This window comes from Tursiops truncatus, chromosome 21 (assembly GCF_011762595.2).
Source record: "Tursiops truncatus isolate mTurTru1 chromosome 21, mTurTru1.mat.Y, whole genome shotgun sequence".
Lineage (NCBI taxonomy): Eukaryota > Metazoa > Chordata > Mammalia > Artiodactyla > Delphinidae > Tursiops > Tursiops truncatus.
Window position 1 is genome coordinate 14,642,460 of NC_047054.1, and position 15,039 is coordinate 14,657,498.

The 15,039-nt window shown below is 37.2% G+C and overlaps 1 long non-coding RNA gene across 1 annotated transcript in view; it reads left to right on the top strand.

Moving 5' to 3' along the window:
- Window positions 1-1,529: 1,529 nt before the first annotated feature.
- Window positions 1,530-15,039, top strand: part of LOC109547644 (uncharacterized) — a 105,582-nt gene continuing 92,072 nt past the window's right edge. The window contains exons 1-5 of the long non-coding RNA XR_002173538.3: window positions 1,530-1,685; window positions 1,938-2,015; window positions 4,473-4,733; window positions 5,054-5,171; window positions 9,789-9,921. This is a non-coding gene — a long non-coding RNA (uncharacterized lncRNA). The remainder of the gene's footprint in view (window positions 1,686-1,937; window positions 2,016-4,472; window positions 4,734-5,053; window positions 5,172-9,788; window positions 9,922-15,039) is intronic.

Here is a 15,039-nt window from a genome sequence, read left to right on the forward strand (position 1 = left end):
CGGCAGGCGGACTCTCAACCACTGCGCCACCAGGGAAGCCCAAACACAGACTTTTGAAGACCAAGATGATTCTCTACCCACAGGGCATAAGTGACATGGGAATTTGCAGTTGCTGTGTGTGAAATGCTGTGCAGCTGCATTTCAATGTCAATAATACTAGATGGACAATAATACTAGACATAGTAGAAAATATGTCTACTACATATTGAAGTATCTTTGTCCCACTCACCTTCCATTTTCCATTTCTTTTTTTTTACCCAGGGAAATAAGATAGAACCAGGGACTCTGAAAGAGAATTTTACATCTGTGCGTGGGGTGGAGAACACAGGCAGAGTAGGAAGTGAAGTGTAAGAGTGGGTATGGGGCCAAATAGGAGTCCAGTAGAAACTACAGGAAAGTGGAATCATACTCTTTTTAGACATATTTCAAGGTTGTTCTTGAGTTCTGTTTTTAGGAGCTTTTGTGGTATTTCTTAGATCTGACCGTACTTGGGTCCTCTGGACCGAGAGGGCAACTCTTTTGAGGGATGTTCTACATATAGCTTTTGTGTGTGGATGAACTTTCATTCTTATACAGATATTTCTAAAATCATTGGCTGGTTGAGAATCTGTGGATCTCTCAGTCATTGTTGTCATTTTCCCAATGATGGAGGAAAATACAAAGCTACTTGATACCCTGTCATCCAGACCTTTGTGCATCTTTTCTGCATGAGATATTTCCCAAGGTAGCCTATTAACTGAAAGCTGAATGAACATTATTAAGCAGCTCCTAAATAGTGTTTAGGTAAAGTGTATCATAATAGTTCAATACCTCTCTTCCACACCTGACCCTAAAACACTTCCTTTTAGTCTGTTGTTGTCAACAGTTCCTTATTCAATACAATATTTAAGCAAAAGACCATAAGAAGAAATGTGGAATTAGCTGTAGAGATAAAGGCCATTGCTGTAGATCTTAGTGGGTTGGGAATTTATGTGTTCATAGCTAATTCTATAGGTTGAATTTTGTTTGATGGTATCAAATATATCACAAATATGAACCTATCCCTAGAAATGTCAGTTTTATATAGAAAAGTAGCTCATTTTTGTTGAGATTCAGTTCTGTCTCTAATTTCAGTTCATTTTAACAGTGAATCCTTTGTATATATGCATAAATAAACTTGTCACCTGAACATTATTCTAATAGTAAGACTGTGGAAATATCTTTGGAACATAGAGTTTTTATTAGAGGAAGTGTTCATTTTCCATGTCAATTTAAATTATTCTTTTGAAAAGCACTTTGTAGGCTGAGTGTGCAAGATGTTAGCTAGAAGTTGAAATTGTATTCTAGCATCTGTAGAATGTACCTGCCTTTCACACACCACAATCACTGCAAAAGAGGTAATTCTTTTTGCCTCATTTGTAATTCTGTGATATAAATTCTGAAGTTTCACAAATTGGCTATGATGGTTATTACAGTATTAACATGGCTACACATCTCTTTGGTTAGTTTACAAGCTTAATTAATCATGTTTCATTTTCTTTCAGGCTTTCATAGCAGCTTCTTTTAATTTTAAATTGAGATTTATAAAAGAGAACATTTTCTGAGGACTCTTCAATTCTGCTGTCTTTAAAGAAATTCCTTCTCAAAAGAGTTAAATTAATCAACATTGAAGCCAAGACAAGGAAAAGTGGCACTGGATGTGGAAGGTGAATGTTGACAGGGACTCAAGATCAAAACTTTTGAAGTATGTTTCTGCCACTGACTGTGTGGCCTATGGGACGTACTTCATCTTTCTTGGCTTCATTTCACTTGTCAGTTAAAAAGGGCATAATATTTATATCCACAGTGTCTTGTAAGTCATTCATTTTTTGATTTTCATAATGAACACGTTGTTCATATTGAAGCGAGCCTGTTATTATGAACAAAGGGTCACAATGAAAAATTCCTTTCCTATGCAGAGAGCCTGAGGGGCAGCTCCATTTCCTATTCAGCTTTACACCTTTGCAGATGGATGAGACTTGAATTGCTGCCTAAAGGTCAGTACTCAAAGTATTTGCTGACTTGGCTGATAGGATAAAGCCTAGAGTTTCAATCTACCTATGTAAAACACCTACTCTCTAGTACTTAGTAGAAATAAAACCTGGCTGCACTTAGGGAAGAATAAAACCTTATTTTTACTGAGGGCCAAAATTCTTATGTTCTAGGACACTTATTATTCAATAGCCATACCAGAGAAGTAAGATATCAGGTGTAACTCACTTAGCTTTCAAGTGTCCTTAGAACCATAGTCTTCACCACTGTGAATAACACAAAGAATGTGTTTTTCTCCTGTAGCTGTTTGTTCATATCAAAAGAAGTGATGCACATAAATTCCTTATTAGTTAGACTTATGGTATCTAAATTTTGAAAATATCTGCCCGTTTTGTTTTTTTTCTTATCTCCCATCAAGTGTTGCCACTCTAATGAAGAATACTAAAAATGAAAATCTTAAAACTAAATCAGTCAATTCTAACTGTCATACGTAGAGCAAAAATTATATAAGGAGGCAAAACTATAACAAAGACTGAAATTAGATTTGGGTACTATCTTCCTTATAATTGTAAATTTTCTTCACATTATTACTAGCCTACTTCCTAGTTACAATGAGTATTACTGTGGCTATTTTGCTAATTCCATGACTTAAAATGTCCTTACTGTTTCCCATGCAATGCCAAGTACTGAACTAACAATTTCACTAGACAACCCTGTCAGTGGCCACTGTTATAACCCTCATTTTATCGATGAGGTGGAGAGGTTAAAACATATTTCCAAGGTTCCATCACTGGTAATTGGTAGAAACAGCATTCAAATCCAAGTGTGTCTAACTTTAATTACTAAGCAGCACCTTGTCTGCTAAATAGCATGTTGCAGTATTAGTTAAACACTTCTCATATACATGTTTGCAAATTTAGGTTTAAAATGATTCCCATAAAATGGATTTTTGAGGTAATAAAAATTACCAACGTATTCTGTAAATTTTATTGCCCCCAAAATAAAAGAAACCGCTCCTCTTGTATTTGAGCATGAATGAAAGTTACCCACTTTCCATGGTTCTCCTCTTGTGCCTAATTCCCCACATCTGCAACCTGTGTGTTTAAAATCTCCACAGAATAGTGCAATGGTTCTCTAAGTGTGGTCCTCTGGTCAGCAGCGCCAGCATCACATGGGAGGTTGTTAGGAATGCACGTTCTTGGGCCCTACCCCATATGTACTACCACGTCAGAAACTCTGGGAGTGGGTATCAGCAACGTGATGCACTTCGAAGTTCAAGAACCATTGACCTTGAGTGTTCACAGTGCAGATGGTGAAAAATACTATGAAAATTGGTATTTTCTATGTGTTTTATAAAGTACAGCACAGGGAAGGAAATTAGGAGCATGGAGGTCGTGACCAGATGTATGCATACTAGATACCAATCATTTATTCAGGTGCTTAAGGTTATACTAAAATAGATGACTGGAATCATTGTATATGTTTCCAAGTGGCTATGACAGACTTCAATCCTTGACTATCATTCCCAAAGACCAGAATGTTAGCTAATATTCAGAGATGACAGAACATGATGTTTGCTGTCTCCTGGAAAATTAGAAAGTGAATACTTTTCATTATAGTCCAGTGAACAATGATAAGTGCTGAATGGAGATCTCAGTTTAATCCTGGCCTTATTGTAGGTTGAAAGGAAGAGGAAATACTTAGACTCCTTCCTCCCTCCCACCTTCCTAAAAACTCCGGGAAGCAGCAGTAGCAGTAGCATCACAGTGATACACTTTCTCAGTGCTTACTGTGTGCTGGACAGAAGGGAACACGTTCCATCACAATCTCTTAACATTGATAAGATAAAATTACATTGCTGCTGTTTCTGTTCTGCTTATACATCAAAATTATATTTCCCTTACATATTGGTAAAAACCTCCAACTAAGAATTTTTTTTTTTTCCTTGCGGTACACGGGCCTCTCACTGTTGTGCCCTTTCCCGTTGTGGAGCACAGGCTCCGGACATGCAGGCCCAGTGGCCATGGCTCACGGGCCCAGCCGCTCTGCGGCATGTGGGATCCTCCCGGACCAGGGCACAAACCCGTGTCCCCTGCATCGGCAGGCGGACTCTCAACCACTGCGCCACCAGGGAAGCCCTCCAACTAAGAATTTTGAGAATCAGATGCTTGTAGAGACGGGGCTGCTGCTTATGAAGCTGTGCACCATTGGGAAATTACTGGAAGTTAATGCTCCCTGGTCTTTCATTTTCTCACCAGCAAAATAAAGGTTAGATTTTATGATCCTCTGCCATCTAAGATACTGAACATTCGTGATAAAATTCAGAAGGAATCTTAAAATAAGATCATGCTCCAGGAAATTGGCTACCTGCTCGAGTCAGAGGAACGCCAGAGCCTGCAACATCCCCTCACTTTGGAAGAGTTGGTGACTCATGACTTGTCCTGCCTTTTCTTCTTCTACAGCCTCGGGCCAGGTCACATCTCTTGGGCTGCACTCATCTGAACGGACCTTGCCAAGAGAACACATGCCAGAGCAGCAGTTGGCTGAGTGGTCCTCACCAGTGGAGGAGTGAGTGGATTACCAGAAGGGCTCTGCTGTGGCTCCCAGTTAGTGAGGAGTGATGTGGCTGGGACGCACTGGCCTGGCCAAAAGAGCATTCTTTCACCTCTAGCCAATTCTCATCATTCTCCACAGAATGTGCCATGTTGGCTAAAGCCATGAAGGTAGATAGCATAGCCTCAAGCATACACCTGTCTCCTAATTTGAAAATTCCAGGGTTTTAGAGGGAAACACAGTGCGGTGGTATTTCTCATTAGGCGACAGACAGCTTAACGCTTACAATTCGATTGATAAAATGGAATTTTTTTATAGTCCAGTGGGCTCCAAATTGTTATTGTTCTCAGATCTGTATTGCTTGGTCCTTGTTAATTCAATAAGCAATCTGTATCGCTAGTATAGAAGACAAATAGCTTTTATAAGTGAAGATCTAAAAACTGAAGTGATAATAATATAACTGAGAACGAGGTTTCATTTTTTTTTCCAGTGCAGATTGTATGTTTGGTAACTTCCATGCAAGCAAACCAATATGGTCGTCTTCTGAAGGCCATAATTGAGATGACGAATTGTGGAGTCTCCATTGACTGTCCTACCATGGAAACACGGTGAGGGCCGCAGTGATTTAATTATACCAAGAGTTACTATTGGAATAGGTAAGCGCAAACATGAGGAAACTTCTGCAATACTTCTCCCCACACACTCTGCCCCATAGCACTGCTTCTGCTTTGGAAAATCACTTTTCTAAAATAGCAGTTAATTACATCTGTCCCATTAAACAACTGTACACTGAATAATATCTACATTAATAGAATAAAGCCTCTGAGGAATAACTCTTTGGCATCCTTTTCTTTGCCAAGGTCTCTGGGAGCCGTGCCAGGAAAATACAGTAAAATCTCTTGGCCCAAAAGTTGTGTCCTTCCTTCCCCGCTCTGTGTCTCCATCGTCTATGCCATTTTTTAAAAATCTGTATTATCTTGCTAGAAATGTGAGAGGCTTGCTTTAGTTTATTTGAAACCTGCCTTCTATTTTCAGTGCTATGGTTCTGTTTCAGTGGAATGATATTCTAATCTCTTCAGAGAACCATCATCTTCTTTGAAGTTGATTCCCCATGTTTTTGATCTATATTTTCCAGATACTGATGCAAGTGCTCCATCACTACACTTCACAAGGCTCTCATCCCTGCCTTGCTACACTTTGCATGGTCTCTTCCTTTCTCTGAACCTTAAGCCACAAAGAGGCAGGGCCATTTCCAAAATCAATTCCTGGCAGGAGAGAAAGGGCCTCCATGCATCAGGAAACCGTTTCAAAGGTTAACAGTATATCCAAGGGCATTAATTAAACTTCCTTCATAAATAAAGGCTCAGTGCTGTCAAAAGGTGGAATGCATGAGGAGACAAGTCCAAGACTATAGCTTCCTTCACAAAAAAGAAATGAAGCTTTTCACAGACAAAGCCTATTAAACACATTCACCTCCAGATTGTTAGATGTGTCAAATAAGAGGGAGAGACAGCAGAAGAGCCCTTAATTCAAGGAATAAAGGGCGCCTTCTCTATTCTGTGTCATTGTGGTCTTGTCTCTAATTCAAAGAGCTCTGAAGTTAGTGATAATTAAGCAAATGATTGATACTGAACAAAGATGATTTTTTAGGTTCATTTGATATCAGTTTTCTTCAGGGAGAGAATCTGTTTATTCCTTTTAGCATTGATCCCCACATAGGAGATTAAAAAAGACACAGCCTTTGTTAAACAGCTTAAAAGAATTGGAGAATTTTCTTTCCGAGGCTTTGACTGATGAGATTCTTTGCCAATTTATGAAAGGAGAAAAATGGGAAAATTATAGAATAAGCTGTCATAGTCACTTTAGTTAGAGCATTTTCATATTTACGTCTGCTGTCAGCATTTAACAAAATAATGTCAAGGGCAAGGAAATAAACGGCCTGATTTTCGTTGTCACATGGGTACTAAGCCACATCAAGATGAAGTGCAGGCATTAGAAAACTGTAAGTGAATACTAGGCACACAGAGAGCTGGAGCAGCTTATCCAGTCACCAGGCTATAGCGTATCACATATTTCTTAGATGTGAGTGAGTGGCATGTCAGAGATTAGGCAGAAAGTACATGATGCAGAAAGAAAAATCTGCTTAAAATATATCTAATAAAAATTCAAAAGATCGTTTAATTGAAGAGGTCTATTTTTTGTATTAGAGTTATTCAGCCTACTTTTAAGTGGAGACATGATAGCTGCTAAATCTTCCAAAGGGTAATGGACATGAGGGATCAAGTGTAGTCAATCCCCCAAGCCTCAGCTTCAGGCTTTTATTTTCAGTCAGGAGAACTCTTTTCAGGCACCCATTTCCAGTGCTTATCCATTTCCCTCTTTCTCTCTGGACTTCTCCTCTCTCTGTCTCAGTGGCTCACACCCCCTTGAAGACACAAATAGTTGGGGGCAAAACACAAGAAGCAAATGGAGTAGACTATTTTCAAGGTGGAGAGTGTCAGGGATAGCCAAGGCTGGACACTGGCTAAGTGGATAAAGGCCAGGAAGAAGCATGGAAGGGTCCGAACGTTGGCCAGGTGCAAGTGATGGCATTATACATAATTCAAAGCTCCAGAGGCAGGGTTAGGGACCGAGGTGCAGAGGAGCCAGGAGCAGATGGGAAGTAGCTCCTGGGACTCAGAGACTTGCTTTGTTCCATCCTGAGTGTATATTTTTTTATTGAGACAGGATTGGCTTACAGGACCAGAACTAGGGTGGAGTAGAGAGTTGGTTACTTTTTATCACATGATATCCAAATCTCCTCAGTGTAAGGGGAAGAGGTGTTAAGATTATATGTAGAGCGTATTCCTACAATAGTGGGTAATATCTCATCCAAAACAAATCAGGGAAATCCAAACCCAGGGAGAAAGTGGGACTGAGGGCCATGCAGGATGCTAGCATTCGTAATCAAGAGGAGAGACTAGAATTGTGGAATATATTGTAGAAACGCAAAAGTCAGATGAGGGATCCAAGAATCCAGAATTGGAAAACATGAAAATAAAAATCCCACAAAGGAGATGAACCCCTGACAGTACTGATCAGGAGAAGGAAGACATAAATAAATAATATTATGAGTGAAAGGGGACTCTTCCTATAAATAGAAATTAAAAAGGTAATAACACTATCAACAACTATATTCCTACAATTTTGAAATGTGAGATGAAATGGAAAAATTCCTGAGAAAATATAGGTGTAGAAATGATCTAAAGAGGGTTAAAGTTTGAATAATTCTATAAGTATTAAAACAAACTAGTCTTCAAATCTTCAAATAAAACAGATAAAAATAAAATTTTTCAAATAAAACAGCAGAATCAGATGGTTTTACAGGCGAATTCTACCAAATGTTCAAAATGCAGAGTATCTTTAATTTATTTAACTTTGAATTTAACAAACTCTTTTTAATGGTAAGAAAAGAGGGAATATCCAACTCATTCTACAAAAGAAGCATAACCCTCCTATCAAAAGCCAAAAAAGACATGTAAAAGGAAAAATTACAGGTGAATTTTACTTTTCAATATAGGTGTAAAAAGTCCTAAAAATAGTTTATATTAGAAAACTAGAAAATCAAATCCAATGTGTATTAAAAAAGAAAATACACCAAGGCAAGATTGGGTTTATCCTCAATAGGCAAAAAAAATTTATATTAAAAAAATATAACTCACATTAATAAACATTTAGATGGTGAGCAAAATTAACACTGTTTTAATATATTAGAGGATCAGAGAAATCTTACTATAGAAAAATATATTTAAATTTGTTCAACTTGAAATTTTCCAAGATTTACTTGAATACTTAATTATTGTTAATCTTATCATGAAGAATTACTTATGTAAATATTTGCTATTGAATATTTAAACTATAAACAAACAAAATGTTTAAGAGTCTCTTAAGATAGATTCTATATATATAATTTCTTTTACAGAACAACGTGGTGTGATGTGGTCTTGGGGCAGGAGCCATGAGGTGGGAACTGTGGCCCTGTCGCTGCTGTGAATGAACTAAGTGGCCCTTAGACTTATTTGCATCACAGCTTTCTAAAATACAAAATTATAATCTTCAAAGTTTATTTCACCTCCCTAGAGTTTTGAATTCTCTATATTAGAAAAACATAATTTTTTTTACATTTATGATTTGTGCACGTTTTTGTATTTGTGGTACTTTAATACAACTCACCAAATAAAAGTTCTATCACTTTGATAAATTGTGTGATATCAGTTGTCTAACAAAAAAAATAGTTCAAACAATTTAAACCTATAACTGTTACGATTCAGAGCCCAAGAGGAACTGCATGGCACCCCTCCTGAGCACATGGCGTTTGGGCGTGGTCATTCAGTCGTGCCTGCCTTGACATGGGCAAGTTCACTCGAGGGTTATTTGGACACTGCATTTTTTGCAGAGTACATGATATTTATGCAGATGTCAGGACAAAAAATAGCAAATCGTTAAACTTTTCACCAAAAAATATTATAAATTTCTGTGTGAGATTTACACAGAAATATAGCCTCCTCCAATCTCTGATTCTCACCTAGAACCTAATCTCCAACTTCTTCCTGAGCCATACTCTGTCCTACAGAATCAAAACACCTTATGGCCAGAAGAGTGCCTGACAGATAGTAGGCACTGAATCAGTGATTTTTAAAGGACTGAATGGATGATGATTAGAATTTCACTTTCTGTGCTGACTCCCCACACCCACTATTGAAGGCATGACTTTTTTCTTCCTTTTTAAAAATCATGGCGTACCTAGTCCCCAAAACAGATCTGTGCTTAGTGGATGGATTAATGATTACTGCAGTTGTTGAAGGGAATGACCAAGGCTGTTCAGTCTAACACAATAGACATTTATTAAAGACACACCACATGTTATCATATGATATATGTATGCCTTGTAAGCAAGGTTATTGAAGTATGTATAGTACAAAGAATAAAAATAATGAAGAATAAGGCAAAGGGTAAGTTCATGTAAGAAAATAGAAATAATAGTCTCTAAGTTGGCCCCCAATGGCCTCACCTCTTTGTCTCCATGCTTTTGTGCAATTCCCTCCCTTTGAGTGTAGGCTGGACCTGGTGGCTTCCTTTTAATTGAATAGAATATACCAGAAGTGATGGGACATCACTTCTGAGATTAGGTTACAAAAAGACAGTGACTTGCATCTTCTTTATTGCTTTCTCTGTTGCTCACTTAGTCTGCCATGAATGTGAACAGAAATGTGGAAAAGGCCCCTTGACAAGGAACTGAGCAAGTCCTCTGACGAACAATCAGAAACTTAAGACTTCAGTCCAACAGCCTGTGAAGTGCTGGATCCTATCAACAACCACGTAAGTGATTCCAAGGAAGCAGATACTCCTTTCCTTAAGCCCTTAGTTGAAAAGAGAGCCCTGGCCAAAATTTGATCGCAAACTTGTCTGAGACCTTGGGGCAGAGTCACCCAGCTAAGCTGCACCCACAGAAACTATGAGGTAATAAATGTTTGTTGCTTTTAAGCCCTAATATTTTGGGTAATTTATTATGCAACAATAGGAAACTAATATATTCAGGAATAAAATTAACACATCAACATATATATTGTATTGTGTAGTTGACACACGATTGCTTGAAGCAAACCTAAGTCTAGTATCTAAGTTAATGGAGAGCCAAAGCAGAGAGAGACACCACCATTTACAAGAAATAGTAACCAGACAATAAATACGACTCAATTGTTTATGAGAATCATTGCTTTCCTTCATTTTGGAGTCAGAAGAAGTGTTTCCCATTAGTCCTCTTAAGGTGATCCCTGGTGACGTCTTTAATATCATCACTACAGTGAATAAATAGTGATCCGTAGGTTCACTCTCAATATACAACATCTCTCAACATATGTCAATGACAGAGTGCTGAAGCTTTGTGAGTATTTTTACAAGAGGCAACAAAAACAATGTAAAACAAACATTATTTTGATGGTCAGGATTGACCTTAGGAGAAAATTTAGAACGTGCAGATAAATGTATGAATTCTAGCTCTATTCTTAATAAGAATTGAAGAGTGTAAACTTCAAGGTTGTAATCAAAGGCAAGAACCAAAAGTAAAGATATTTTGTTTTGCAATTTTAGTGTTTTTAAAAAATTTATTTTATTGAAATATAGTTGATTTACAATGTTGTGTTAGTTTCTGGTGTACAGTAAAGTGATTCAGTTTTTTATATATATATTTTATATATATATTATATATTTTTTTATATATTATATATTCTTTTCCATTATGGTTTATTACGGGATATTGAATATAGTTCCCTGTGCTATACAGTAGGACCTTGTTGTTTATCCATTCCATATATAATAGTTTGCATCTGCTAATCCCAAACTCCCAATCCCTCCTTCCCCCACCTCCCCTCCCCCTTGGCAACCACAAGTCTGTTCTCTGTATCTGTGAGTCTGTTTCTGTTTTGTAGATAAGTTCATTTGTGTCATATTTTAGATTCCACATATAAGTGATATCATATGGTATTTGTCTGTCTCTTTCTGACTTACTTCACTTAGTATGATAATCTCTAGATCCATCCATGTCATGTTGCAATTTTAAAAGAGATCCATAAATTAAAAAAAAATCTATAAGGCAGAGGGTAGAATCAAGGTCCTTTTATTAAAACTAAGTACGATGGTCAGTGCTTTTGTAGTACCAATGTAAACAAGCTACATTAGAAAGTAGTTTTTGAAAGGGAGGGTAAAACAAGTAGTCTCATCCTCCAGCAGCTGTTCCAGCCAATGTCAACAACTAGTTGTGACATATAAGCCTGTAAGTGAAATAGCTCATAGATGGCTACCAAAGCTTTCTCTCCTCGTAGTCTCAGTTGTAGTAAGTTCCTCTCCTTGAAACTGCTCATTTTATCCTGAACTGGGAAATAACTGTATTAGGTATTCTGAAATGAACAGCATCTGTTTTCCTTTGCTCACTAGTAGCATATATATCCTCAGAGGACAATTTATACTTTCTTCAAACAAACAGGATCCCTTATTCCATGTGTTATTAACGACTAGGTAATAATTTTTGGATTAAGAAGTTTTATTAACTAGACTTTTTCATTTTAATCCCCTTTAATTTTCTGCAAATATTATTTCTGTCATAGCTATCTCCTTGATATAATTGATCTCCTGGAGTACTTTAAAAACAAACTTCCTATTTATTTATGCGGCCTTCTAACAGAGCAGAAACCTCATTTTCTGCTCTGCCTTTTCCCCAATTTGGCCAAAGGAACATGAAATCGTGGGGATTTATGGAGGGAGATTTGTCAGTCTTTTCTTATTTACTTCGACTGTGAGATGTAAATTGAATTTGGGGCCTTTTCTTCAAGAATGCGTTATTTACTATCAAATAAGTTTATGTTAGTGGATCAGACATAGGTAAGGTATTTCTATGATAACCTTGTAAGGTGGGTTAGAGTGCTCTGGGTTCTAGAATAATGGCTTGCTTTCTTGCATGTGCAAACGTGGCTTTTGTTTCTGACTATCTCATTTGAATACCCTTGGTCTGCTGGAGAGTCAGTGTATACTTATGTAAAACTGAATAGTCTGAGGACAGCTGAACTACTTATTGCTGCCATTTTAACAGGCACAGCAGATGATCACATGATTGCCTCAGCGATTGTGATCATTGTTGATTGCGAATAGAGTGTACGAGAACCAATTAATAGTGTTGTGCCTGCTTCCTTCCTTGCTGAACTCGTGACTTTACTCAGTGGTGATTGTGGCATGCCTGAGTTTGAGGAATGATCAAAACCTAAAAGAAAAATGAGAAGATAATGAAAACCATTTTAAAATATGAATGTGGCATATGTTAATATAAACCCATCATCCAGATTTCTTAATGGACTCGTTCAGTATTTAGATAATTCCAGGGAGACATGGAAATGGTGAGGCCGTCTGATATTACCTCAAATGCATTAAAGAGCATTCATATATGTGGAATAAAGGATTATCCAAAATGATTAAAATTCAGCTGCAGTTACAGAATGAACATACCACCTCCTCTATCTCATCACTGTTATGTTTCTTTTTTTTTTAATGGGACTTCTTTATTTAGTGATTAATCAGGGATATTCAGCGATTTGCAGTGGGGCTCCTTATTATTACTGTGAAATAACAGAATGGTTCTGTTGTCCTTAGTAATTCGTTTGAGTTGGAAATGAGGAAAAGACAACACATTCTAGGGGCTGCTCGGTACTGCCTTTATCTTTCTTTAATGTTTGTTAGCTAAATGTGGAATTTTAATTTCCTCCTTAATCATCAAGGAGTCTTTGGCTAAATGGGCATACCCCCCCCAGGCACCATTGTTTATTTTCACCTTACTTTTTTGAAACATGTTGTTTATAAACTTGCACAGTAGTCCACAAGCATTTCTATGGGAAAAAAGAAAAAAACGCACCAATATTAAATAGCATCTTCAATGATGTTGTCTCATTTGATCCTCCCAGTAGCACTTCAAAAAAAGCTTTGTGGGAATGTGCTTTGCAAGAAGGAAGCAGACTCATTGCTGAAGTTGTTGCTTCCTTAGCATCCCGTGTCTAGGTGGGTAAACTGAGATTCACAATTAGGTCTGAGTGTCAGGCCACGGTTGTGACAAAGCAGCGCATCCTTTCATTTATCCTGCATTGGCGTGGATTTAGCCATCTCATCCCCATTTCGTCTCCATTTTGCCACTCGGCAAGTGATACTTAGTAGTTTTCCTACCTTTACCTTGTCATGGAGGATCAGAGATATTCAAGCTCACGTGCAGATTTATTTTCCCTAGACTTTGCAGATTCTATGGAAGTTAATTCTGTAGTAACCAAAATTCTTCTTATGCTAATATCAACGGGCATTTTCAGCCCAAGTAGAAAATCTGAAATCTGAACTAAAACTGTCCCTGCAGTGTGTGTCTACAATCCAAAGGATTCTAACAAGCTAGGGTAAAGACTTGTCATTTTGGTCAAATTCTACATTTCCAATGTAATAATAATAATAACAGTAATAATGACAGCTATACTTCACTGATTGTGGAATATAGTCTAGGTTTTCATCCACACAGAAACGTTGCTGAGTAGGTTATGATTACCCAAGTTTTTCAAATAAGAAAAAATATGGTGTGTCATAGTTAAGAAATTCACCTGAAGTCTTACAGCTAGTAAGCGGCAGCGTTAAACTAATATTTGTCCATCATTGGTCAACATTTTATATTTTCCTGCTATTAGTTATATGTAGCCTTTTCTCCCCATATTGGCCCTTGCTATTGCATTTATTGTGTTAAGATTTTTTGTTTTACCAAGGGTTATCATGGTGACAGCTGAAATGATTTTGAAATCAGTAGTAATTATTTATACAAAGAGAATTTGGAAAATTCACAATCCCTCAGCAAACATCTTGCCAAGAAATTAAGATAAAGATCTTATTCCTGCTTTTCATATGAGGGAAAAGTAGAGCCTTACGCATTATAATCTACCTTTCCCCATGGGTTCTTGCAGCACACCTTGGGAGACTTACCTCTGGATGCCAAGACAAGTGTTGTTCAGAAAATGCTTTCCAGGTAGTGCTGTGTCTTCCACAAATCCCACAGACTAGCAGGTTGTGGTGCCACTCACGTGGATAACTGACCCTGAGGAGAATGATGAACTTAGATTAAAACAAATGAAAATGCCTTCTGCTGTGTGGTTAATTATTAACCTCACTATGATCAATCGTCAGAGATGGGGATCTATCTACAGCTTTAGAAAAGACCCTGATTAAGCCCAAGTGTTAATTATGACAAATCTGTAAATAGCCAAAGCTTATGCCAAATTGAAAATTACCTTTCAAGAATCTTGAAAAGAGAACGTTGTTAGAGGTCTTATTTGATATGGCTAAAAATAATATTTTAGGTACAGAAGATACTCTCATTCAGAGGTCTTCCAAAACTTCAATTGCCCATTGCCAATTTATACATATATTTACACATTTACACAACACATATTAAGTGCATTGTTACACACACACGAAAATAGAAAGCAAAAGTTGTGAAGTAAAACATATACCTTCTGCACTTGTAATGGATTGGAAATATTGTAAAAATCCCCTTGGAATTTTACATTACAACATGGAGTCCATTGCCTAATCCAAACTTCCGGCTCCGTAAAGCAGTTCATATAGCTTATACAGAGAACTTAGCTATAATTTGGTAATTTTTGCTCTAATCTTACGATGTTAGATAAACTGTGTGTTTTCCTAGTAAAGTTACAAACAGGAGATAAGTCTCTCATTTTATACATTCCCTAAATAGTGATATAAACATAATAGGAGAAAAACATTCCTATTAATACTACGTATCACCCATACAACTTCTGTTGAATGTGTATTTTGCCCTTCACAAAGAAGTTGGACAAAAGAAAGACATTTGAATAGTATTTCTTTGCCAATTCGTATTCACCACTTTTAAATCATATTCTCTTGTTT